The sequence below is a fragment of the Lissotriton vulgaris genome, chromosome 4_1 (assembly GCF_964263255.1).
Source record: "Lissotriton vulgaris chromosome 4_1, aLisVul1.2, whole genome shotgun sequence".
Classification (NCBI taxonomy): Eukaryota; Metazoa; Chordata; class Amphibia; order Caudata; family Salamandridae; genus Lissotriton; species Lissotriton vulgaris.
In genome coordinates, this window is record NC_141691.1 from 1,760,046,380 (window position 1) to 1,760,073,072 (window position 26,693).

Sequence of the window (26,693 nt, forward strand, 5' to 3'; positions counted from 1 at the left end):
CGACAAGGAGAAGGTCCCTCTGCACAAAATGGACACCTCCAGTCACAAACAATGGCATCGACCCAGAAGGTTACTGCACCCAGGTTCTCCCAAGGTAGCATAAAACAGCGACTGAAAACCACAAAATTCCTAGCATGAGCAGTATAGAAACATAGTTGCATCGCCCACTGAGCCATGAACGAGAATAAGGATGCATCATCTGGCAGTGAAAGCTGAGGAAGGATAAGAAACAATGTAGCGTCAACGACAGAGGCTGGCGGCAGTACTTCAGAAGATACAGTTTCAGAATGTTGCTCCAGCTGACAGTCACGCAGCAGCAATGTCCCCATTTCAATATCAGGAGAGTCTCGGTCGATACCACAAGAGGGGCCAGCTGGCGAGGCACTCTCCGATCCGAGAACGGCAGCGTCTAGCTTCGCGCTGAGTGCACAAAAACAATCATGCAGGTCTGCCCGGAAATCGGCTAGCGCTGCGAGAATGGAGCCAGGGGTGATTTCAGGCGGGTGAACCAGTGAGTCGGTATTGCGGAGGGCAACAGAGTATTCCGGTCGCCACTCGAGGTCATGTAGGGCAGTCCCTTCAGGGGCCGAGATGGAGCCCATCCGTAGTGTAGTGGAGACGACCGCCATATTGCGCCCACACAAGGGGGTCTCTGCTCGTTTGGGTGGATTCTTCGATGGTAGCCGGGGTGTTATCTCGCCAAAGTCCAGAGTTCCCCTTTTTCGCGTGTAACCGATCACACAAGTCTCATCAAGGAGACCCATCAAGGCGCGAAGCAAGGGCGAGCTGCAGCAGCCATTGTCGCCCCAACAAAGAACAAAGCAGCGCAGCTCACCTCAACGCCGTTCTGGGGAGGAGAAACAATGGAAACCCACAGCCAGTCGAGTAGTGCTTCCTCAGAGGGGAGCGGTGTAGGCACCTTGACAGGCAAGCAATCGTGGCGGGGAACAGCAGGCACGCCACCCGTCAGTAGAATCCAAGGAGCTCCGGCCGTCTCCGCCCGTGCACGTCGATCCAGGGCACTGATCCGGGGCTCAACCACGGTCGTCGGGGGAACACGCCGTTACAACCTGCAATCGCGCAGGTAGGGACACCGGAGAAACGCCGCCGGCAACAGCGCGCTTCCCTCGTCCTTTCGCGGCAACTCTGCAGCAGGATAGATTTCAGGATAGGATAGTTAAAGGAACAGGCTCGGGGAGCCTGGCGATTACACGTCCGTCTCCGCCGCCATCTTGGCTCCTCCCCCGGAAAAGTAATTTTTACCCCTACGCTATCCAATGCTTTCTCTACTGTTGCACTCACTGGAGTGGGAATAGTAATTTTTACCCTCCCACTATCCAACACTTTCTCTACTGTAGAACTCACTGGAGTGGGAATAGTAATTTTTATCCTCCCACTATCCAACGCTTTCCCTGCTGTTGCACTCACTGGAGTGGGAATAGTAATTTTTACCCTCCCACTATCCAACGCTTTCCCTACTGTTGCACTCTCTGGAGTGGGAATAGTAATTTTTACCCCTACGCTATCCAACGCTTTCCCTACTGTTGCGCTCTCTGGAGTGGGAATAGTAATTTTTACTCTCCCACTTTCCAACACTTTTCCTACTGTTGCACTCTCTGGAGTTGGAATAGTAATTTTAACCTCTACGCTATCCAACGTTTTCCCTACTGTTGCACTCACTGGAGTGGGAGTAGTAATTTTTACGCCTACGGTATCTAACGCTTTCCCTACTGTTGAACTCACTGGAGTGGGAATAGTAATTTTTACCCCTATGCTATCCAACGCTTTCCCTACTGTTGCACTCTTTGGAGTGGGAATAGTAATTTTTACCTCTACACTATCCAACGTTTTCCCTACTGTTGCGCTCTTTGGAGTTGGAATAGTAATTTTTATCTCTACGCTATCCAATGTTTTTCCTACTGTTGCGCTCACTGGAGTGGTTATATTAAATTTAAACCACACGCTGTCCTATGGTAAAAATATTGTATATGTTTTGTTAATAACATGTGTGTATATATATATATTACCTACTGGCGTTCGCCAGTAGGTATATATAGTTAGGATAAATTCCCTATGGGACTTTTGAAAATTCTATGTCTAATAACTTTGGCGTTTGTGGATGGAATCGGCTGAAATTTTCAGGAAAATGGCACATTTTGTTTCTGAGCAGCTCCTGAAAATTTGGTGGGGTTTCGTCAAGGGGGGGCTGAGAAAAAAGGGGGGTCCCAAAACGCGTTTTTTGCATTGAGTTTTCCATAGGGCGGTTGGACTCACTTTTAGCTCGAACGGCTGAATGGATTTGCACGAAACTTGGCAAAATTGTAGGGACTGTTAGCCCGATGTGCCTTTGCTAGGTCTCAATATATGTGCTCCAGTAGTTTTTGAGAAATTAACGTTTAAATCAAGATATATATCTGTAACAGCGCTCTGGGCAGCGATCCGGTCCGCTTACTTTTCGCTTATCGGAACTTTGCGCGCAGAAAGCTGATTGGCTCTCCGGTGTCTGTCAACATTCTAAACAGTCCGGAGCGGCCGCCATCTTGTCTCTCGGTAGGATCGAGAGAGAAGAAGAGGTGAAAAACGAAGGGTGAATTTAATGAAAGGGGGCAAGGTATCCCCCTTTTGACCCCCTAGGAATGCTGTTGGGGTTATTAAAGGGACCCGTGGGGAAAAGAAAAAAAAAATGATTTTTCACGGTAGAAGCGCTTCACGGGCCGCGAACTGGGCCGCAAACTGGTAGCGAAACGGGAATTCGCCATTTTGTGCTTCGTAAATTAAATTACTAGTTATAAGTGGGTACGGGAGACGTATCCTAATCCCCTATGTTTCCTGAGGGTGGGTGAGGAGGCTGATATATGTTGATACATCTCTTCCAGCGGCTGTGCGTGAGCTTTTTTTTTTTTTTTGCTGCGTGACAGTCCGGAGCGGCCGCCATCTTGTCTCTCGGTAGGATCGAGAGAGAAGAAAAGGTGAAAAACTAAGGGGGAATTTAATGAAAGGGGGCAAGGTATCCCTCTCTTGACCCCCTAGGAATGTTGTTGGGGTTATTAAAGGGTCCCGTGGGGAAAATAAAAAAAAAATGATTTTTCACGGTAGAAGCGCTTCACGGGCCGCGAACTGGGCCGCAAACTGGTAGCGAAACGGGAATTCGCCATTTTGTGCTTCGTTAATTAAAGTACTAGGTATAAGGGGGTGCGGGAGACATATCCTAATCCCCTATGTTTCCTGAGGGTGGCTGAGGAGGCTGATATATGTTGATATATCTCTTCCAGCGGCTGCTCCATCTTGCCTTTTTTCGAATGCCACAATTTTGTCGTGCACGGCAGCCATTTTAGATGCCAGGCTGGTCCCAGGCTATCACCTACCCCTGCGGATGTAGTTTATGGCCCCAGCTGTAGAGAATTCAGACATGGCAATCCTCCTGATTCAGGCGTGTGAGTACTGATTTCAGTGCTAGTCTCCCGCCTCCCGATTTCTGCAAGCAAAAACCCGGGGGCATATTACTAACAACTAGCGATAATTTTTGTCTATAACTTGTTTAGAGACAAAAATTATCGCCGCACATCGGCGATTTTTATCGCAGATAAACCTTGCTATTATCGCAGAAAAGTCAGCGATATTCATGTATTATCGACCTAATGCTCTTAGCCATGTTATCCACCTCCCATTGGATAACATGGCTAAGAACTGCTCAGGGCAGGTGTTAGATTTTGGAGATATTCGCGCTTAGCGCGAATATCTCCAAAAGTTGGTAATAGAAGGTAGCGATGTTAGGGACTGTTTCCAGTCGCTAACATCTTGGCACGCCACTTTGCATGTCATTAGTGATAAGTATCACTGACATGCAAAGCCGGGCCCAAGATGGTCGCTATCTCCTTTTAGGTGTCACTAACTGGTGTTAGCGACAGCTTGATAATAGGGAAATAATTTTATCTCCGCTTTCATGGTTTTTAAAGCCAAAAAAGCGGAGATAAACCCCCTTGATAATATGCCCCACGATTCCTTGGGGGTTTCAGCTGACAGGGCTTGGTATTGTGTTACATGGTAATTTTTCCATGAAACGTCAGAGGGTCGATGTAGGGGTTCTAGAAGAGGTGATAAACCATTTAAGCCTCATGAACAAGCGCATGGTCTTTTAAAGATTTGTGAAGTACTCGGGGCGGCGGTGTGTGTGTGCCCTCTTTCAGGAGCGGGCGGGGGGGCACTGCCAGCAACTTGCCAGGTCAGGTAGTGTTCAACACGTGCATCACTCTTTCTCTGCTTGCTATTGCGCTCCATGCTTCGGAAAGGTAAGAAAAAGAACGTGCATTTGAGTTTGAAATGTCCGATCCTGCAGCAGCACACTTCCAAAGCCCACACATGACAATAACCCGATTCAAGGCCCCATTCACCCGTTTTTCAAAAAATAGATAACACTCCAACAAATTAAGGTTATAAAACTTTATTAACTTTTAACGATAATGAACAGAACAAAAACTAAAAACATTTAAACATTTATTAACACAAAAAGCAACAATGGTTAGAAGCTGTCTTTTGTGCGAATAGTCCCAAGGCAGCACAACGTGCAGAGTTCTGGACGGCACCCAGGTGATGTCGCCTGGGTGCCGCACTGGTTTAGGGATCCTACAATGCTGCTCCGAAAATTGGCGTGGGGCGTCCCGGGTGGGGCGGGGGGAGGCCTCGTCAGTAGCGGTCTGTTGTGCGAATAGTCCCAAGGCAGCACAACGTGCAGAGTTCTGGACGGCACCCAGGTGATGTCGCCTGGGTGCCGCACTGGTTTAGGGATCCTACAATGCAGCACAGAAAAACAGCGTGGGGCGTCCCGGGTGGTGCGGGGGGAGGCCTCGTCAGTAGCGGTCTGTGTCCAGTGTCACATGGCTGACACAACATGTACGACAGGCACCCAGGTGATGTCCAGTAAACTGCCGCACTGGTTTTGGTATCCTACAATGCTGCTCCGAAAATTGGCGTGCGGCGGCCCGGGGGGGGGGGGGGGGGGGAGGCGGCGTGAACGGGTCTCCCCAGGTGGCGGCCATCTAGCTGAGTTGCGCTCGCTCTTGCGGCCACAGCGTCTCGCTCACCATGTTGTGGAGTTGCTCCCACTCTTGCAGTGCAGCGATAGGCGGCTGCCACATGGCTGTCAAAATGGCGGACGGCTCTTCGGTTTTGGGCCTGGTCCACTGAAATGGCCCTGGGACACCTTGGAAGTCGGACGCTTGCCTGCTAGGGCTTGGGCTCCATTCTCGAAAAGCGTCCCCTCAGCCGTGAAGATTGTATAAAAGTCTTGGGGGCCCCCGACTCCCGCAGGCTTCCGGTGGGGAGCGGCTGCCATGATTGCTCGCGGAATGACCACGACGGAGCCACGAGATGGTGGTGCTCTCATGCTGACGCCAGCTTCAGTCTGAATGATCCAGAAACAAGGTGGGGCTTTCATCGTTTGGGAAAAAAAAATGTTCTAAACCAATGAAAAGTGTTATTTTTAGGTCATATGACCAAGCCTTCCATCTTTAGGAAACCAAAAGTAAAATGAACCAATGAAAAGTTTTATAAACAAGTCACATGACCTGTTATGCGACATAGGGCTACAAAAAGCGTAGAAAATCCGTTGGCACGTGAGGCGGCGTCAGTAGCGGACCGATGTGCGAATAGGCCGAAGGCAGCACAACGCGCCGAGATCCGGATGGCACCGAGGTGGTGTCCAGCAAATTGCCGTACTGGTGTGGCCATCCTACAATGCTGCGCCGAAAGACGGCGTGTTCAGCTGAGTTCCGGTTACTCTTCCGGCACAGTGACTCGAACGCGCTGAGATCCGGATGGCACCGAGGTGGTGTCCAGCAAGTGGCTGCACTGGTGTGGCCATCCTACAATGCTGCGCCGGAAGTCGGCGTGGGGTGCCCCGTTGGCTTATGAGGTGATGTCAGTAGTGGACTGATGTGTCAATAGGTCGGAACCAGCACAAGGCGCCAAGATCCGAATGGCAAGTCCTGGATGTTGAGTGCCTCAGTTGAGATTTCTGAGAAGTGCTTGTAGAACTGTCTGAAGCTTATTTGCACCTGCTGCAGCTTCACTAGGTCCGGCGGAACTTGTTGCCTTTTCCTTTGTGCTTCTTTTCCTACAATGCGTTTCTTCTGAAGACACGACCAGGTCCCTGAATGTGTGCAGGGGGACGCTATTGAATGAATGAACGCGCCGAGATCTGGATGGCACCGAGGTGGTGTCCAGCAAATTGCCGCACTGGTGTGGCCATCCTACAATGCTGCGCCGAAAGTCGGCGTGGGGTGCCCCGTTGGTTTATGAGGTGATGTCAGTAGCGGACCGATGTGTGAATAGGTCGGAACCAGCACAAGGCGCCCTGCACTGTTGAGCCTTTTTCAATGTCTGTTTTTTGTTCTTTCCCCTCCATCAAAAACAAAACAAAAATACAAGGCGCCAAGATCCGAATGGCAAGTCCTGGATGTTGAGTGCCTCAGTTGAGAGTTCTGAGCAGTGCTTGTAAGACTGTCTGAAGCTTATTTGCACCTGCTGCAGCTTCACTAGGTCCGGCGGAACATTTTTCCTTTTCCTTTCTGCTTCTTTTCCTACAATGCGTTTCATCTGAAGACACGACCAGGTCCCTGAATGTGTGCAGGGGGACGCTATTGATTGAATGAAAATGGCGGCTTGACACAAAGCTGACTCAAGCGTTACTGTTGGTGCTATACAGACAAAAATTGGTTTTCAGTTTGTACATTCTTCAGGTTTTTTTTTCCATCCAAGTCTGATTGAGAGTTTGTAGAAAAATGGCTTCAGATTTTCCACATACTACTCTTCAACATTCTTCCTAAATGTAACAATGTGAAACTCACTAGGAGAACGGCTGTTTCTGTTTCCTTTCAAAATGCTGCCACCAATATTTTCTGAATAGAAGACACCATCTTGTAACATAAAGGGCCGAAAGGGGTTCTGGTCTGGCCGATGGTTGGTGGAGACATTTTGACTATATCTTGGACCTGCCCGGCCTCGCCCAAAATGGCGCCGGTATAAATGGGACTCGTAACTCTTTGCCCGCAAATGTATATCTAGAAAATGTTATTGTAAGTGGCCCTGTCGTATTTTAATTACAAAATGTACGTCCACCGATTCCGCAACTGTTAGACACCTTTGTTCTTGTCACCTAATGGCCCGCTCGTTACGTTCTTCTACAGTGTAAATGTCTCCTCATCATATACGATTTGAGTTTGCTCCGTGGCCGGCCCACGTGGTTATAGGCCCGTATTTGTATACTGACATTTTCACAATAAAGGTTTTTAAAACAAAACACGGTAGTAGTATTTTCATTTGTAAAGTTTTTACTTTTAGTGACTGTTTTCGAATCAGTAAAAGGCAAGTGAAATAAAGCAGTCCAATTACATGACGGATAAAAGGTATAATATGTAGGAACGCAGTAAAGATAAATGGTCAAGGGCAGTTGTGTTTTTCATGTCTGCAACATAAAGTGATCGATAAGAATCTGATAATCAGGCGTATCGGCGACTAAGACAGCAGGCCGAATCTCTTTTACTCAACGGCTCCGTCATGGAAGGAAGAAACGCCCTTTTTCTCGAAAAAGGAATATATTTTACTTGCAAGACAGTTGTAAATTTTCCGGGAAAGTACATTAGCCTGGAATATTATAACATATGTTTGAAAAAAAAATATTGTTCGAAAATAATAAAAAGCGTAATTTTTAGGTCATAAGACCAAGCTTTTCATCATTAAATTAACAAAAGTAAAATGAACCAATGAAAAGTTTTATTAACAAGTCACATGACCTGTTATGCTTACGTTACGCGCTGCGCGCCGCGCCTCGGATCACTTCCGGGTGCGCTAACGCGGCGTGTCATAAAACGCATTACGCGACAACGTAGGTCAAGAATATAGTCTAAATGTCTCCACCAACCAGCGTTCAGAACACAACCCCTTTCAGCAGTCCAAAAAGTTCTGTTAAATGACAACAGAGGGGACAGGCAACAAGAACCATCAGTCAAAGAGGGGAGGGCAAGTTCTTCTCTTCCGGGTCATGTTGGGGCGCTACCGGAACTGATCGAATTGGTAGTCTACAGTGTTTCTGGATGTTTCAGACTAAAGCTGGCGTCAGCATGAGACCACTACCATCTCGTAGCTCCGTCGTGGCCATTCCACGAGCAATCATGGCAGCCGCTCCCCACCAGAAGCCTGCGGGAGTCGGAGGCCCCCAAGACTTTTGTAGAATCTTCACGGCTGAGGGGACGCTTTTCGAGAATGGGACCCAAGCCCTAGCAGACAAGCGTCCGAGTTCCAAGGTGTCCCAGGGCCATTTTAGTGGACCAGGCCCAAAACCGAAGAGCCGGCCGCCATTTTGAGAGTCCTGTGGCAGCCGCCTATCGCTGCACCGCAAGAGCGGGCGCATCTCAACTACATGGTGAGCGAGACGCTGTAGTCGCAAGAGCGGGCGGAAAACAGCTGAATGGCGGAAGAGGCACAGTGTAGCAAAAGCGGGCGGAATGGCAACTAAAACGATAAAGGGGCGCCCCACTACAGCTTGTCTTCAGGTCAAACGGATTGTGGGACAAGGTCCAGAATTGAAGAGTCATCAAAAGGCAAAAAGTACCGCCGGACCCCGGGAGCCGGCCGCCTATGTCGGGGGCGATCTCAGGCTACACCAGTGCTATAAGACTTGGGGAGGGTGTCGGAGCCAAGCGTCTTCTCCGAGTCCATGGCCATCACAGCGTCCCTCAGGGGCCTCCGTCAAGCTGTTTAGGAAGGTAACATATTACATTGTTTTCTAATGCAGTCAGGTCCACAAACGACACTCACTTACTTTGAGAATAGTGAAGCTGCAGTAGGTGGAAATAAGCTTCAGACAGTGTTACAAGCGCTGCTCAGAACTCTTAACTATGGCACCCAACATCTAGAACTTATGCTATTTGAGAATGGTAGTGACATCGAAGCATCTCAGGGACCAAAACCATTAACGTACTTTCACGTATGAAAATCTTACTTGGGGAGGGGGCAGGAGCGAAGCGCCCCCTCCCAGTCAGCGCCACCACACCGTATGTTGAAAATCTGAAGCCATCGTTCTACAAAGTCAACCAAACTTGGATTGAAAAATCTAGAAAAATGTACAAACTGAAAACCAGTTTTGGTCTGCATAGCATCAGTAGCAACGCTTGAGTCAGCTTTGTGTCAAGCCGCCATTTTGATTCAACAAAGCACAGGCATTGAAAAAGGCTGAAATTCAGAACTCTAAACTATGGCACCCAACATCCAGGAGCTTGCTATCCGGATCTTGGAGCCTTGTGCTGTTTTCGATCTATTCACACATCGGTCCACTACTGACATCATCTTATAAACCAACGTTATGTAAATAGTTTTTTAATAAAATGTTTTACCCTGTTTCTTTGCTGGTGTGTTGTCTATATTTTTAATATTTGCATAGGGTTTGTCATTATTTTGTGCGGGATGGGTGATGGAGCCGAGCTGTCTTGCAGCCCTCATGGTGTGGAGCTCAGTTCATCTCACTATTTTCGTATTTCTCAAGAAGGGTTGTTCCTAATATTTCTATTTTAGCGAGGTCAAAAAGAGATCCAATTAGTGGCCTACTGATTTTGCTCGATTACTTTTATTTTTTTTACACGATTTTTCACTATCTGCAAAGACTAAACAGAGTATTGCGACTTTGTGCTTGTTTGTAAATAGAGAATGATCCAAAGAGAACCAATTCTAAAACAGTAAATGCTTGGACAACAATCAATCAAATGGAGAGACAAGGAGGTACGACGGATTACAACGGAGGGGAGGGGGGGGGCAGCGTTCAAAGCACATCAGAGTGCATAAATACGAAAATGTTTTTATCTATCACGTACTTGACATTTTAAAGCTTTTCATATTTGCTATTAAAAAACCAATGAAATTCACAGAAAAAACCATAGGTTATAGTGGATATATAGTTAGGAATTTGCATTTACAAAACCTTGAAAATTCAATGAAAAAACCATAGGTTATAGGCCATATATAGTTAGGAATTAGCATTTACAAAACCTTATTTTACTCGCATAAAACCATTGAAATTCCATATATAGTTAGCTAACTATAAGCGCTAACTATATATCGCGCACCCGCAATCCACTGCTGATGATGTCACATATTACATCATTCATGACATGGTCAGTGACATCACTGATGACATCACTGATGACATCTCAAATGACATCACTGATGACAACTCAAATGATATCAATGATGACATCTCAAATGACATCACTGATGACAACTCAAATGACATCACTGATGACATCTCATTTGTCATCACTGATCACATCACTCATGTGATAATACAATGAACCTCTTCAGACTCTAATATAACCTTACATACACTCAGTATAAACAGACACTCACAGACTGTCACTCATCCATGGAGTTACTCACACACCTAGTCAGTCATGCAAAGAATCAATCACACCTCCATTTCCTCAACTATACAGTTATACACATCTTACTTATTCAAACATATAATAACACATATTTACTCTCTTATATAATCCCTGATACAAGCTCACAGTGATCGATACAGCCACTCACACATTCACTGGCTCTTATGTTCAGTTATTTATATATCTCAACTCTCACATGTATTGTGTTTTACATACGTACTTACTTGCACATGTAGCAATGAGAAATCCATTCACTCACCAACACACCCATGCACAGTCAACCGCCCATATAGCTGTTTCCACATGCACTCTTGAACTCATACTCCTAGTGAATCAACTGCTTACACATCTATGCACAGAGTCACGCACCTCCCAGCCACCCACACACACACTCAGCCTCCCATTCAAATATTTGGGCAACCAATCAATAACCCATATGGCCACTCTTATAGCTACTGATCAACACATGCAGCAGCTTACACAACATCAAACATACTGATGCACGAATTAAGACAGTTTAGTCACTAACCCATGTACTCAGTGAGACACATTTAATCACTCACTCATACAGTCAGTCATGCACCTACTAAATTCTTCATCCAGACACTTATACATCCACTCATTCTTCAATATGTGAAACATATTTAAACTTTACAGACACATACAATCACTGGATGTTGTGATCAGTGATGTCATCAGTGATGTCACTGACCATGTCATGAATGATGTAATATGTGACATCATCAGCAGTGGATTGCGGGTGCGCGATATATAGTTAGCGCTTATAGTTAGCTAACTATATATGGAATTTCAATGGTTTTATGCGAGTAAAATAAGGTTTTGTAAATGCTAATTCCTAACTATATATGGCCTATAACCTATGGTTTTTTCATTGAATATATATATATATATATATATATATATACATATATATATATATACATATATATATATATATATATATATATATATATATATATATATATATATATATATATATATAATACGCCCAAGCGCACCTGGGCGCTTGTGTTCCAGTCTGTGATCAAGGCAATGGTGCCGAAACGTTAGACAAATGGTAACTTGCGCTGCTGGTTTTTGGAAATAAAGCCACTTTCACAGTATTGGGCCTCACGGTGTTTGTGTGGCCTGTGGGTGTTTGATGAGCTGCCTCGTGCTCATTGCGTGAGGCCGCCCTGAAGAGTCTGGGGCTCCAGAACGGGGAAATGCTTTTCTGGATGTTTAAAGGAGGAGCCTGACTCACTTGCGCCTTCAACCTACTAAGGATTGCCACTAGAGCAAAAAAGAACGGTGCTTGGAAGGGATTCAAACATGTTATGATCATGCAGTGAAAAGCTATCTTTCCGGAATGTACCATGCCATGAGAACATTTGCGGTATGTACAAACTCACCTGACTGTGTTTAAAGATGCCCCCACGGCAACAACAGTGCTTGTATTTTGAAATAATCACCACGAAGGACTTAACATCTTTGGACTTCAAGTTTGCATTTTTATAATACCTTTACAATGCACTGTGGGATTAGTAGTATGGTGATGTCAGTCACGTGATGTAATCAGTTAAAATACGCCCAAGCGCACCTGGGCGCTTGTGTTCCAGTCTGTGATCAAGGCAATGGTGCCGAAACGTTAGACAAATGGAAACTTGCGCTGCTGGTTTTTGGAAATAAAGCCACTTGCACAGTATTGGGCCTCACGGTGTTTGTGTGAGCTGCTCCGTGCTCATTGTGTGAGGCCGCCCTGAAGAGTCTGGGGCTCCAGAACGGGGAAATGCTTTTCTGGATATATGTATATATAAATAAATATATATGGATACATGTATTAAACATTTTTTTAAGTTACATTAATTATTTATTAATTTTAGATTCATTTAATTATTTTAATTATGTTTAAATTAATAATGTTTATTATTATATTACTTATTATTTAATTTTAAGACATTTAAAAAAATCGATATTTTGACAGTCTATATTTTTTACAATCGATATTTTGGAGCCGATATTTTTGTACTTACCTGTTTGTAGATAGGCAGTCGATATTCTGGCATTCTACATTTTTAACCCGATATTTTTGTAGGTCGAAATTTTGTCTGTCTATATTATGTCAGTGATCCGGTATTTTTGCCTCTAGAGGCAAAAAAAGTCATGTTGGGCTGCCTAACGTGAGTTATTTGCTGCAAATGGGCCTTTCATCAGTTTTCGCCCGCTAACGTCAGAATTTGTATTGCCTTCACGCTAGTGTTAGCAGTTTTCACAGTAGCTACCTGAAACTAATGCCATGTAGCGCCGTATTGTAAATAAATTGCTTATAGGGCGATAGTGTTCGGCGATAGGATAGACCACATTAGGAAAACTGCAGGTAACTAATGCCAGCGCTGGTTAGCGGCAGTTCTTGTGCATATACCCCAGAGTGTGTAATGGGATCACCAGAAACAGCCCGTAGACAACCATCTGAGAATCACACATATGTAAAGCCAGGAATCTTGGTTTACGCAACTTCTTATGCTTTGTTTTAAAAGCTGATCTCATAGTGGCTGTCTGAATTCATCTATGGCTCAGCAAGTTCATGTGTGCCCTCCATGTATCATTCATTCAACTTACAAAGATATCACACAAGCAAGCGCAGCAACCAAAGTTGCTGCTTTCCGTGAAATGGAGCACTTTCCTTCCCACTGTACTGGTGCACTTTTGGCTGCCTTGTGCTACCGTACAGACCCTTACACCATAGTGCAAGTATGTGTGTGTTATGTCAAGTATTTGTTGTGAAGAAAAGTAAGTTCAATAGCTTATTTATTCCGTCTTCTCACCACCACAGGTTCCAGTCAGCTGAAGTCAGCTGTGGAATCTTCACATACACAATGCCTGGTATATTCCAAAGGGGACCTGGAAGGGAGGACAAGTGGCAATGTACCATGCATGATTATAACACAATTCTACTGGAGACATATCTTCCAGTACAAAAACTGTGCATGGACATAGTTAAATAAGTTTCCCACTTTGCTCGAGTGCTGTACACTGGGGGCTACTTTACATTACTTCAGGCAACTTTCCAATGCAAATAAGGTTTGCGATGGACAGTAAAATTCAACACATCACTCTATGCTGGGTTTGTATCACTTTTGTGATGCAAACTGGGTGAAAAGTCTTAATAAATTTCCCCTCAGTTCCGGCTCAGAAACCATGGGGAAATTACTGGGGCATAGGGCCTGATTTTAAAGTTGTCGGTCGGGCTATCTTCCGCTAGGGAAACAGACTAAATTATTCCGCCACCCTGGCAAAGGTCCCAACAACCACATTTTGAAATGTCTGTCAGGGCCAGTGGACATTTCAAGCATTGTCAGGAATTACCATCAGGGTAGTTGTAACTTTGCTATATGGCTCTGTCAAACATGACGGGCCAAACGGTAAAGTTAAAATATTTTTTTTATTTTTAAAAACAAAACCCCAAAGGGGTCCCCTCCCCTCTCCATGAGTGTTATCTCCGAATGCAAAGGGGGCATTTGGCAGTTTCACTGCCCCTTACCGCTAGGATTTTCCTGGCAGTTATGGGCACTGAAAACTGACCTGTATGTCCGCTCATCTAAATTTGGTAAGCTGACATGGTCAACATCTGATTGCCTTAAGCCGTCAGGCCATCAGAAGATTGAGACGGAGTTGTCTCTGCCGTCGTTACACCAAAGGTCTGCACACATTTAAATGGGATAGGCAGACCATTATGTTGGCAGAAAAGGTACTCCATCGCACACGTTTGTGAGCATGGCAGTTTGGCTGGCTGTTTTAGACCGGCCACACCAACATGCACACTTAGCATTTCTCCACCTATGTTGCACAGCCAGGTGGAGAAAAGTCACAGGTTCCCAGGCACTGTCTAAGTGGCAAATCAGGCCACTCAGACCAATCCCAGCTCTGTTCTCAGTCTGGATAGCATTTCCAGCATGAAAGCAGCACTGGGATTGGCATCTGGGAGCCTGCTCAGTGTGCGCCAGTCAGGATTGGCTGAGGAGGATGACGGTGCCGAGAGCATCTCTCAACCAAGAGACTGGTAAGCCAATTTCGGAATACAACTATGCATACATTGATGCCTAAAGATAGGTGATTGATGTTATATTTGTACCAGATATTTGGTTGTTTTTGGTCCATTCAGAATAATTCAGGGTTGATGCTCAATGCGGCAGATGAGGACTACAATATAGAGCAAAGCCGACTCAAGTCCAGTGATCCCTCCTACTCTTTTCCTACTTACCTTTTCCCTGTTTTCCTCTGGTTCCTGTTGTATGCTTACAGACAATGGAGGTTATCACCAAGTCCAACTACCGAAACCTGACAGTCCTCTGTATTACTTAGAATCCTTTGGAGATCTGCTATTGATAATACACAGAATCTCTCATGACCTACAATTAGGTGAAAAATAAATTCAGCTAGTATGCTCAAAAGGATTATGTGTGAGGGCAAATGTGAATCCCTGATTCCCAAATACCAAAATGTGTCACTTTTACCCTCACAGGCAGGAAATTTGCATGTGGAAGTCTGCCACTATTAAGGTATTTCCTTGCACGTCAATCTAATTGAAGAGGCATGATTGTGAATGCTCCTGGGTGGGTCGATCTGTAGGAGATTGTAAAGCAAGGGGTTTCTCCACAGGGAATATATAGTCCCTGTGCAGAAAAAAATACTGATTTCAGGAGCAATGCCACATTTGCATCCGGTGGCCACATGTGGAATTATACACTTTAGTATGTGAAAATGCTTGTTTATGTGATTACTCTTGGGAATCTGCAGAGGTTGCAGATTAACATGAATAATCCAGAAAATCTTTGTAAATTCCTAAAATGTCAGACATTTGCTTCAGCTTGGTTCCTGCAATGCTTTTTTAGCTCTCACCAGCACGTCATAAAGTTCTCTAAGCTGCAGATCTACGATCCTATCAATTGCAACTCTAAAAAGAGATATGTTAGAAAGGAGCAATCATAATATAGAGTGTTTTTTATCCTCCTATGCTTTATAGAAAGGCAGAATGATTCCCGTCAGTTTAATTATTCCATCTAAGTTGTCATCACTTCTCAGCATTAAGAGGCTCAATGGATCCACCTTTCTGAGATATGGGTGACCTTTAAATAAGCATATAAATATTGTTTTCACATTTGTGTATGTCAGGACATGTTTCGCTCATCTCCTCCTCTTATTTTTGTTAGTTCCTCCTTAAGTGTCACTTATATGTAAGTTACAAAATGGAATCATTTTGTACTTGGACAAATGTAAACAGAAATCTACCTGAGAAAAGAATAAGCTTTGGTTTATAAGAAGTTGTTCTATGGACACTGCCTGACAACTGCCCTTTCTCTGATGACACTGCTCATGCCAGATGAAATATCTCTCTAAAATGTCTTGTTATGGGCTATTACCCCTCTGTATTAATTCAGGTTGTGTGGGAGGCTCTGGAGGGAGGAGCCGGTGCACTTGCCACGCCCCTACTTTCAGTGCCCCTGCTCTCCTCACATCTCATCCAGACTCCACAAATCACACCTTCTCTGTACAGCACCTCAGGTTTCACAAGCTCCTACAACAAGGATGGTTTCTGTAACCTGTGCTGATGGTAGCTATAGCTAAGGTGATGTTGCGTCAAAAACCTTAAAAATGTGAACACTGAGCCTCTGGAGAGGCATGCCCAGGCCTCCGAGATCACTGGGTGCGGTAAGTCTTGCCACGTTTCGTAGAAAGCTCTTCCCACAAGAAGGCTTTTAGACAGAGCGTCACTTCCGGCCTGTGCACGTGGGGAGCAAGAACGCGGAAACAGTGGGAGAGCAGCAGAAAAACGTTCCCCATTCTATATTTATATATAAGTGCGTTTTGTACAGCAGGAGCATGCAATCAAATCACTTGTGTGATCCTTCTCGTGAGTTACACATTTCATTTTCACTGCTCAGTGCTCATTAAAGCTCTCTGATAGTCAGGGCTCTTCAGAATATCTGGCTTTAGGAGAATGATGGAATGGTTGGCTGCAAGAAACTAAAAATATTAAGGCAAACGGATATCTTCTACAGTTGAATGTGCCTTTCCCTTAGTTCACAGACTGCAGTTAGGGTTAAAAAATGATAGCCTACGTTTTTGTAGCAGCATGTCTTCGAGGCGCTGGTCGGATAATGTGCTATAGTGTCTGAGGCCCGGGCTAAGCAAAGCCCTGGCTGACACAGTGCAGTAGAGTGCTCTCCTTTCCAGGGGCGGTGGGTGACATTTGAAAGTGGTGTGCCGCAAAGTGATTTGCGTACAGCACCGTAGTGCAGCTAGCGAGCCCAAACCCCAAAAGGGGGGTTTGGGGGGGTTACCCCCCCCCCCAAGAAAATTTTGAAAAAAAAGAAGAAAAATCGTGCGTTTTCAAGCAAATTTGAGAAAGCAGGAAGGTTAATAAAGCAATTGTGAAAGTGCAGTTATTACATTAATAGATGGCATAACATAGGTAGCTGCTTATTCAGTATAACCACAGAGCTTCATACATTCTGTCCTATTATGCTCAGGTGCTGAATTCAGACTATAAGACTTTCATGGAAATCTCAGCTCTAAGAGTAGAAGAAGTTGCACAGCAGTTGGGAAACAGCCTTCACAAAGCATTGGGAACCACGCCTTACCTTTACCATTAGAACGCATGCGACTATCACGCATGTCTTTCCATACAGATGATAGTGTTAAGGTGAAACAAAATGTACTTAATATGCCATTTGATCAGTAAATTCTGTGTAGTCTCCAAATGGAACAAACACATTAGACCTCCAACTCCAGCAACACAATGGTTCAAACCTTACCTGCAGAATCACCAGCTATCAGCACTCACGGCTAGCAACATCACAGCCATGCATTGTTTGGGAAATCAACACAAATCACTGCCCACACAACCATCACTGACAGTAAGAGCATTAACAGGACAGCCACCACTGGAAGCAACAATGATCGTGGAAATCCGCTGCAACCTCAAGTGCCCTCATTGCCAGTGATTCCTCTTAACTGACCCCTCGCCCCAAGTCAGGGATATTTAATGACTAAACCCCCTTTCAGAGGCACTATAAGACTTCACTGTCCTTGACAACAACTTTAGTACCAGGCACTTTCCGACCAAAGTTTTGTTAATATATGAGGGGCGTTTTAGGATGACCCTCACTTCCCCGAATAAATACAAAACCTCCACACCGATATTATCCCTACTAGCACTTCACGTCTAACAGCATCATACATACATCTCAGCAAGGGCCCTAATGTCAACACCCAGCAGACACGTACCAACTTTACTCAGCCATTACCTGACCTCTTCCAAAGTACATTAATACCAGCAGAAAAAATATCTAACCCCCTCCTTGGCGACCACCAGGCCGGCCTGTCCATCGCCAACCCTCCTAACCAACACCCATATCCACTCTTTCACTAATAATATTACAACTGCTTCTCCATCTGATTGAACAACTTTTGGCTTTTTATTCACAGTACCTTTAATGCTGATGGTATTACCCTCCTGTGCTGGCCCTTATTTATTCCCATTGTTCATGACGAGCTCAGCTCCTCATGAGTGTACGAGAGGTGTACCTCATGACGTGCTGAGCTCGTCATGAGCATCGAAGGGGTTAATGAAAAAAAAGTGCTATCCGGCTGATATAGAGCCACCTGGTCTGGTCACCCAAATCCCAACATCTATTTAGATTAGGACACTCCTAGCAGCACACTGGAGCACTTGACACACAGCTACCTGGAGGTTTCCCGGATGACGCACCAGGTCACAGAAAAAGACAAAAAGGCGACGTCTTTATTTAAAAGTGTTAACGGTGCCCACATTCCATGGTGAAAAAACGCACCTCTGCACTTATGTTTGAGGATAAACAAACCCTCGGCATTCACCAGAACATAATTAATTACAAGTAATTTAAACTATCACTTAGGGAAACTTACAAAATGTGTCTAAGAGAACCTACTCTATCTGGGGAACAAAGAGAGTATATGCGGAAACAGTAGTCTATATATTCATGAGACCGCAACAACAAGACCATAGTCTTTCAAACATCAATGAAGGTTAAATTACATATGCTTCTTTAAACTGAGAACCAGTTATCTTTCCATATTTTAGCTCGTCATTTGAAAGCTTGTGTGAAATGCAGTCGCTTGAGATTAATTTAGTTACAAATTGTGAGACGAGACCAACAATGTTGAAAATAATCTGCCATTTTGTCGAACTATTTACCGCATTCCGCTGAATCAGTCTTGCATAGCTGAGTCAGAGTATAACAAAGTCCATGGAAAGATGTGTTCATTCACTCATCATACATTAGGTAAGGGAAGCTTTTACTTTCAAGACCAGATCCATATGCTACTTATTTCCAGCTGGTCGTCACCTGAAATCCCTCTATCTGGGGATTAATTTATTTAAAACAAATCTGCTTGTTGATGTCGCATACTGTAAATTACATTAGGAAATTCCTCAGCACAAACAGGCCTCTAGGCAGTTTAAGATGGGCTCGCAAGCTAACCCAATCGACACAGGCCATGAATAAGTTTGAGGCAACGCCCTAATAAATTACACCCTGCATACTGAGACTGCCTAATGAGATTTTTTGTTTACTTTTGTTAGTATTGAGTAATCTTTTGCTGATCTTTAGCAAGATGCATGCTTCATTCGGTTAACATTTTATAACTGCTATGTTTTCACATTCATTTAACCATACATTAGCATTTTAGTGCGTGCACAAAGTGCGGAGGTTTAAGATTTATTCAAAAATCATAGTTATTTAAGACATTAAAGATGCAAACAACTCTTGCAGACTTCAGGATAAGAACATGGATACCAAAGTCACCATTGTTTGAAGGGAAAGACAACAGTGGAAGGTTCCCAAGAAAACAGCACCTAGTCAAAGATTCTCCAGGAAAAATTTTTTGGGCCCACCCCCTAGTACACGGGGCAGTCTGTGTGCACACTCCACAACACCCACTGTAACAGTGTAGGTTCAAAACATGAACTATGAAAGGAATTGGAGAGAAAGGGTCAAGGTGCACCACTTAAATGTTTTTAGAAACTGTTATCTCTGTTAAGGTAAACGGTAATGATCACATCAACTATTTCTTGTATTCTTGAAGTTTCTTTATTCAATTCAGTTCAAAAGCTATACACAGGGTCTAAAGCTGACGCGTTTCGTCCTCAAGGGACTTCTTCAGGGCAAGATAGTAGCTAATGGTGATGTCCCTGGGTCTTCTCCCGTTGTAGAGGGGTATATGTTTGTCCGCGATGTTGCACTATAGTACATATGGCATCTGAGAATGATCAACACAGGGTCCTTAATAAAAGCTGGCACGTTTTATAGACACCTATCTGTTTTAGTTCTGTTCCAGAAGATCAGTTTCTCAGAGTGACAGTAGAGGTCTATTCGGATTTGATTAAAACCAAATTACGCCAGTGGTATGGTATGTTTAAGTATTGTACATTCAAGCCACATCCCAATAAGGATAATGTTCCAATAGCTGTGAACCAGGGTAGAAGGGTGGGGGAGAGCTCCGTCTGTTGTCTTCTAGGGCTTTTTCTACTTATTTCCTCTTTTTAGTAGGAGAATGGATAGTAGTTCTGTTGCAGAGAACCTCTTAATAAAGTGAGCTGCAGCATCCCCTGGTTCATCCGTGGCTCGGTGAGAGAGGGGGTGAAAAGCGTCACCCTCCGTCAAGTTCCCGCCGAACGGAACTAAAACGGATAGGTGTCTATAAAACGTGCCAGCTTTTATTAAGGACCCTGTGTTGATCATTCTCAGATGCCATATGTACTATAGTGCAACATCGCGGACAAACATATACCCCTCTACAACGGGAGAAGACCCAGGGACATCACCATTAGCTACCAAAGTCACCATTCCAGTCAATCACAGAACGCAACCGAATGGCAATACTATTGAAACCCAATTCTGTGTCTTTTCCAATAAGGTCTAAAATTAAATATTTTAAAATCTGACAAAAATATTTTGAATGTTGCTGCGCGAACAGCAAGTTAATACTGGTCAGTGATTGATTTCATTTTTAAGCAACTTAATGTGTGACTTTAACCTTCATTAAAAATATATATATTCCAAAATATGTCTGCTGGGCTGGCACAACAGTCCATATAAAAAATGGAGTCAGGGTGCAAGGATTCGTGTTTGCCTCAATACTAGAGATGGTGGCACAGTGCCCCTGCTTTCCCTTTCTGTGTAAACCGGTGGCCAGGTTCGAGCTACATGGAAGTCTACATGCTTGGATCAATAACTTGGAGTTGCCCACAGGTTTTCAAGGGACCCAAAAATAAACTCTGCCTACATACAAAGAAGAATTCACAGGGATATACCGAACACAGGCATAGTTAGTGGTCTCTACGATAGATATATATATATATATTTTAATGTAACTACCTTCGAATGAATTTTCAATTCTATGTGGCAGCCACCCTTTGCACGGTAGGTTAAATACTTTCTTTATTTAGGTATTTTTGTATCTGGGAGACGGGGGCGCCTTACAGTTGAATCTGCATTCTGCATGCACTAAAATGACCTGTCATCCTAACACGTCAGATAACACGTCAGATAAAAAGAATACCACTAAAATGCCCGCCTGTCACTTATACAACACTTCTTAAAGTTAAAAAACCAGTCGCATTTGCATGCGATTTACACTAATATACAGTGTGCAACTGTAATATAAATATTTAAGTGATAATCTGTAATAATTCAACTAGCTTGCTCACACACAGTCGTCTCTGGATGAGGGAACAAACGGCGACGTCACAGCACCGCGTAAATGCACGCATGCCAGTTGTGGCTGAGGCAGTGTGTGCCACCCCCAAGAGCGACATCCAATGATGGATGCTGCGCGGTGGACCAGCCAATCCTGGTGCTGCGTATAGCACCTGGATTGGCTAGGGGGCACATTTGCTGCTCGCCCTGCGCCCCTTGTAAACCCGGGCTACGGCAGGCTAACAAGTACCCCACCATCCCGCTGGGGAACTTACAGTGCGCATGCTTGGGCAAGTTGCAAACCACATTGCACTTGCGCACTACGGTCTGTCTGCTGCAGCCTGAGTGTGTGGACTGGACTGTCTGTCACATGACTCAAGCTGCAGCAGACCACCCCAGCCCCCTGCGCGCTCCGAAATCGCCGGGTGTGTCCCGGCAGCTGACTTGTTGTAATGTACACACTTGTACATATTGTTAAAGGATTGCCGCGGCCGCGATGCGGGTCCATGTGGCTGTTGGGGCTACGCCCCTACGCCCCAATGGACGCACTGCGCCTCCTTTCAGCAAACCCAACGGAGGATGAAAGATAGGGGTAGAATGGTGCTTTAGTAAGAGCTAATTTGCAATATATGCTCCCTGCTCATGAACAACTTACACTGAGGTGTCGAGGGAAATTACGGTTTGCCTCTATTGTTATGCCTGACTTTCGTCAGGACAGAGTTCTCCAAATTGGAAAGTAAGTATAAGAACGCAGGGGCATATTATCATGAACTGCGTTACAATTATCGCCGGTTTAGTGCTAGAAAACGGCTGCTAAAGCGGCGATAATGGGCTTGATAATATGCCCTTGAGAATTCCAATAGAAGTCCATGTTCTGGTGAGAACATGGGCTTCGATTGGAATTTTCCAGGGCATATTATCAAGCCCATTATCGCCGCTTTAGGGGCAGTTCTGCCGCTGCTAAACCGGCGATAATTATAATGCCTTTCTTGATAATATGCCTCTCAGTTAAAAAATATGAGAAATGTAAAAAAAAATCTATTTTTTATTCCATGGAAAATGTTTTAACATGAGTCCTTCTCTTCCTACACTCACTGGCCTCAGTTCCTGTTGGCGTGTTACCAAAGCAGGTGCAATCTTCATTTTGTACATGACTGTGTGTTACAACACAGGCACAGATTAGACAGACCTGCGTTGCATTTCACCTAATTTGTATCAAGTAAAGAAAACTAGTTGCAAATCGGGCAGGCAAATAGGGCACATGTGCTGTTTTCAAACCCCTGAGTAGGGATATTGCTATAGTCCCCGTTCCACTGTGTGTAAAGGCAAACGGGGCACAAATATCAACCCTGCACAACTGGTATTTAGCGAGTGTGTAATATGCGGCCAGAAGTTACAGATAATTGGAAACAGTTCGGAGTTGGGGCCATACTATTATGGGTCTCTTATGCACTTTCAAATATAATCTGCAACATCTAAATAGGATTCATTTATGTTAAAGTTAAGTTATAGAAAGAGATTGCAAATGCTTGTGAATACTCGCAAAATTAGACTTTAATGCCTGCTTATGAGCTAAGGTGTTATATACCACGCGGTTCGTTATTTATCGGGTGCAGTAAATAATGCCTATTACGAGTTCATGGGGAATAACATGCGGATTTTGATGTTTAATGCACCCATATCCGCATGATATGGTGAATACTGTATGTTTTCAAATGTTAAATTTCGGCAGGTTTGAGCTGCTGGAATTTAGGAAAGAATGTGTTATTTAACTAATCTCACATTTATCGGATGTGTTAACTAATTTTAAACGCTCAGGGGCATATTACCAAGCAATAGCGATAATTATCGCTATTGCTTGGTTAGAGACAAAAATGTACCGCTGAGCTGCGGCGATTTTTACCGCAAATAAACCTTGGTCTTACCAAGGTTTATCGCAAATGCGATAAAAATCGCTGCAATGCATGAATATCGCTGAAAAGTCAGCGATATTCATGCATTACCGAGCTAATGCTCTTAGCCATGTTATCCACCTCCCATTGGATAACATGGCTAAGAACTGCTCAGGGCAGGTGTTAGCTTCTGGAGATATTTGCGCTTAGCGCGAATATCTCCAAAAGTTGGTAATAGGAGATAGCGATGTTAGCTACTGTTTTCAGTCGCTAACATCTTGGCACGCCCACTTTGCATGTCATTAGTGATAAATATTACTGACATGCAAAGTGGGGCCCAAGATGGTCGCTATCTCCTACTAGCTGTCTCTAACTGGTGTTAGCGACAGCTAGGTAATAGGGAGATAATTTTATCTCCACTTTCTTGGCTTTTAAAGCCAAAAAAGCGGAGATAAACTCCCTTGATAATATGCCCCATAATTCCTACCCATGCGTAAACAGGAGTTTACGCATGGCTCCGAATGTTACGAAGAACTCGTAATCAGGCCCTTTGACTTTTCACATCATTTGCTTTGTATTTTCTAGACCCCCCCTAGCATTCTTTGGAACTACTATCACGGTTCTAGTTGATCCTCCTGACAAATGCAGAAAATATGCAGGCATAGCAGAAGCTTTGCATAGGTGACACCTCTGCATGCGAAACTGACTCATTGAATCACATATCAGTTTTGCATGCATGATTGTATTTATGGATGTGTGTTGTAGTGGTATAGTTCAAACCTGGCCAAAATAAAATAGAGCACCGTTCAAGGTCAAAGGCAGGAATAAAATCAGTAATTGATTCAAGGAGATGCTTGGTTATGAGAGGGGAGGGGGCTCTCATTCATTTTGATGTAGTGTCCTTTCTTCAGGTGTGACCTGCTCTTTCTGATTTTAGAGTTGGGCTGTGGTGATTATGATGTGTTGAGTTTTAACGGGGTTAACCCATAAAACCACCCGACCTGGGTCAAGATAACAGTACGCTCAAGAAATGGTTGTGGTAGTTCTTTCAAATTTAGACATGTAAAGACAAAACAATTCACCACAAAACAATTCTGATTCTATTCAACAGAAAAAAGGAATTTTTATTTCATAAGTGAAACAATCATTAGATGCTCTTATAATTCAAAGCATTAATATTACTCCATGTATCAACTTAGATATGCTCCTAGTACACGTAATATTTACAGTGCTCACAGTGTGATAGAGAAGAGGAAGGTTTTTGGGTGATGGGGGTGAGTAGATAAGTGAGAGACATGGTAAAGGTATAGTGACATAGGCACAGTTGCATTTATATACAGTAAGACCTTTACAGCCTAGTTTCAGTCCATAGTTCCCCTATATGCATAACACATAGGTACATATTAATTGGCTTGTTCTATTCCTATGGGTTTGAGGGTGTGTGGTAATCTACGTTTCGACCCCTGTTGGAAAGAGGGTGGTTTGTTCCTCAATGTGGGGTCTTCTGCAGGACAGGGTTGTGTATAGAGCACCTGGAAGTAACAGAAATGATTCAGTGGATGAAGTACGATGTGGTGAAAGAATCAAGTGGGTAACCATATAGGAACCTACTTGTGGTAGGATGAAACAATCAATGAACGATCCTAGTGGGCATTGAGTGGTTTCCCTGGCATCTGTGGGGGAATATAAGGTCTCAGTGTTACAATGAGGTGGAGACAGTCAGGGAACCTCATGTACTAAGTATGCGGTACAAAGACTCACTTTACTGAACACTAGTCATCCGGGGTAATGAATCTCCCGATGTACTTTGCAATCAGTCAACAGGACAGGGTCTGTGGAAAGGAGGGGGTGTGTATCAAGGACAGATTAGGTCGAATTATGAACAAAATGGCATGATGCTCAAGGCTTAACTTAAAGGAAAACTACCAAAACTAGTAGGGTGCAGGCACGAATGGACACCCTTACTGTAGTTTTAAAAAGATTAAAAAGTAACGCAGCATTAATCATAAGTAAGATGCCTGCATGCATCTCGCTCGTGAGTGTTTGAAAAGTAAGCATAATCGTGAGTAAGATGCCTCCTTGAGTCAATTCTGGAATATAGCACACACGGCTCAAGCCTCAGGCTGGTCAAAAGGCGTGATACCCGCTCAAGGTTCAGGTTGAAAAAGTGCTTAAAGCGGCGCACTAATCTGCCTACCACGAGAAGGACCTGGTGTTTAAATGTGTCCATCTTATTAACAAATACATAAAAATGACGAGGGCACGTTGTGACTGCTATGCTAGAAATTCCAATTGCGTACAAATATAAGATTGCTGCTCTATCTAGAAAAAGGAAGTTCAGCGTCTTCCCTGTATGTGTGGAAGTGCGTCGAAATCCAGAAAATGACTGATGGCCTCAGCGCTTGGCATGAAGCAGCAATCACGCCCGACATTATTGAGAGTATCTCCCTTACAGGTCAGGGGCGGCCTTAGGCAAGTGCAAGCTGTGCACCTGCACAGGGCCACCAAACCCCAGAGGCCACCAGGCCAATATATATCCTTAATATAATAATCCTCTGAGGGTGGATACATATTTGCGTGGCGGCCCCTGGCAAGGATTTGGCAGCCTCCGGCTCTGTTCCACTTCCAAACACCCTGACCCACCCCCGCCTTTTCACTGGCCTCCACACTCCGCCCAGCCCGGACCCCTCTTCCGTGGCCCCATACCTACGCTCCCTGCCCAGGGCCACCATGAGCTTAGATCCGCCTCTGTACAGGTACATCAAAGCCTGCAGGCCGCACGGGCCGCCTGGTGATAGAAAACAGGCTCTTACCTCGCTCGTGTCTTGACTCGCACTGGCAAGCAGTCCGCTCGTAAAGCTCACGTTGAAAAGAGCTTGAAGGAGGGGGCGTGTCAACATATGGTGGTGCCACCGCTAGGTGCTAGTTGGAGGCTCGAATCTCCTCTAGCCAATGGGGTCCACTGATGAACTTTGTTTGGCTAGGAGCTTGTTACCCTGGTAACAAGGGTTTTCTCAGGCCAGTGAGGTTGCGAAACTAAGGCGTATTTAAAAAATGAAAAACGGTGGTAACTGACGTGTCACTCTAGCCGGTCTTGTCTCTACAGATTATTAAAGATATGCGCTAAGCTAGGGACATATTATCAGTCAGTACATACATCCTAATGTATATTAAAACAAAACAAGTATGCTTTCTGTATAGATCAAATGATCGATATGTTTAAACACATTGAAACCTGGACTCCTATGTATACATGTGAAATACGATGTTTTATAAATCTATACACATATTGAACTGAGGTACACGAAAGCCCAAGTAGAAGTAATATAGTTCATGCAAAAATGACCAAATCTAGGCATGGTTAAAAATACATCGCTGTATTCGGAGGTATCATGTGTTAACATGTGTTAACATAGTTCATGTCAGAGAGACCTTATAGGTATATTAGTACTGAATCCGTGGGGTTGCACATACAGTGCTACGAGAAACTGAACACATATTCTCGTGTGGCATAGGTTGGCCACAGACCGATGGGTCTCGGTCATTGTTAAGCAATCGATTTGGACTCAGTTATGCATGCATCTTTGTAGCCAGAAGAGTCATGAGTCGTTATGTGTTTGACATTTGATTCG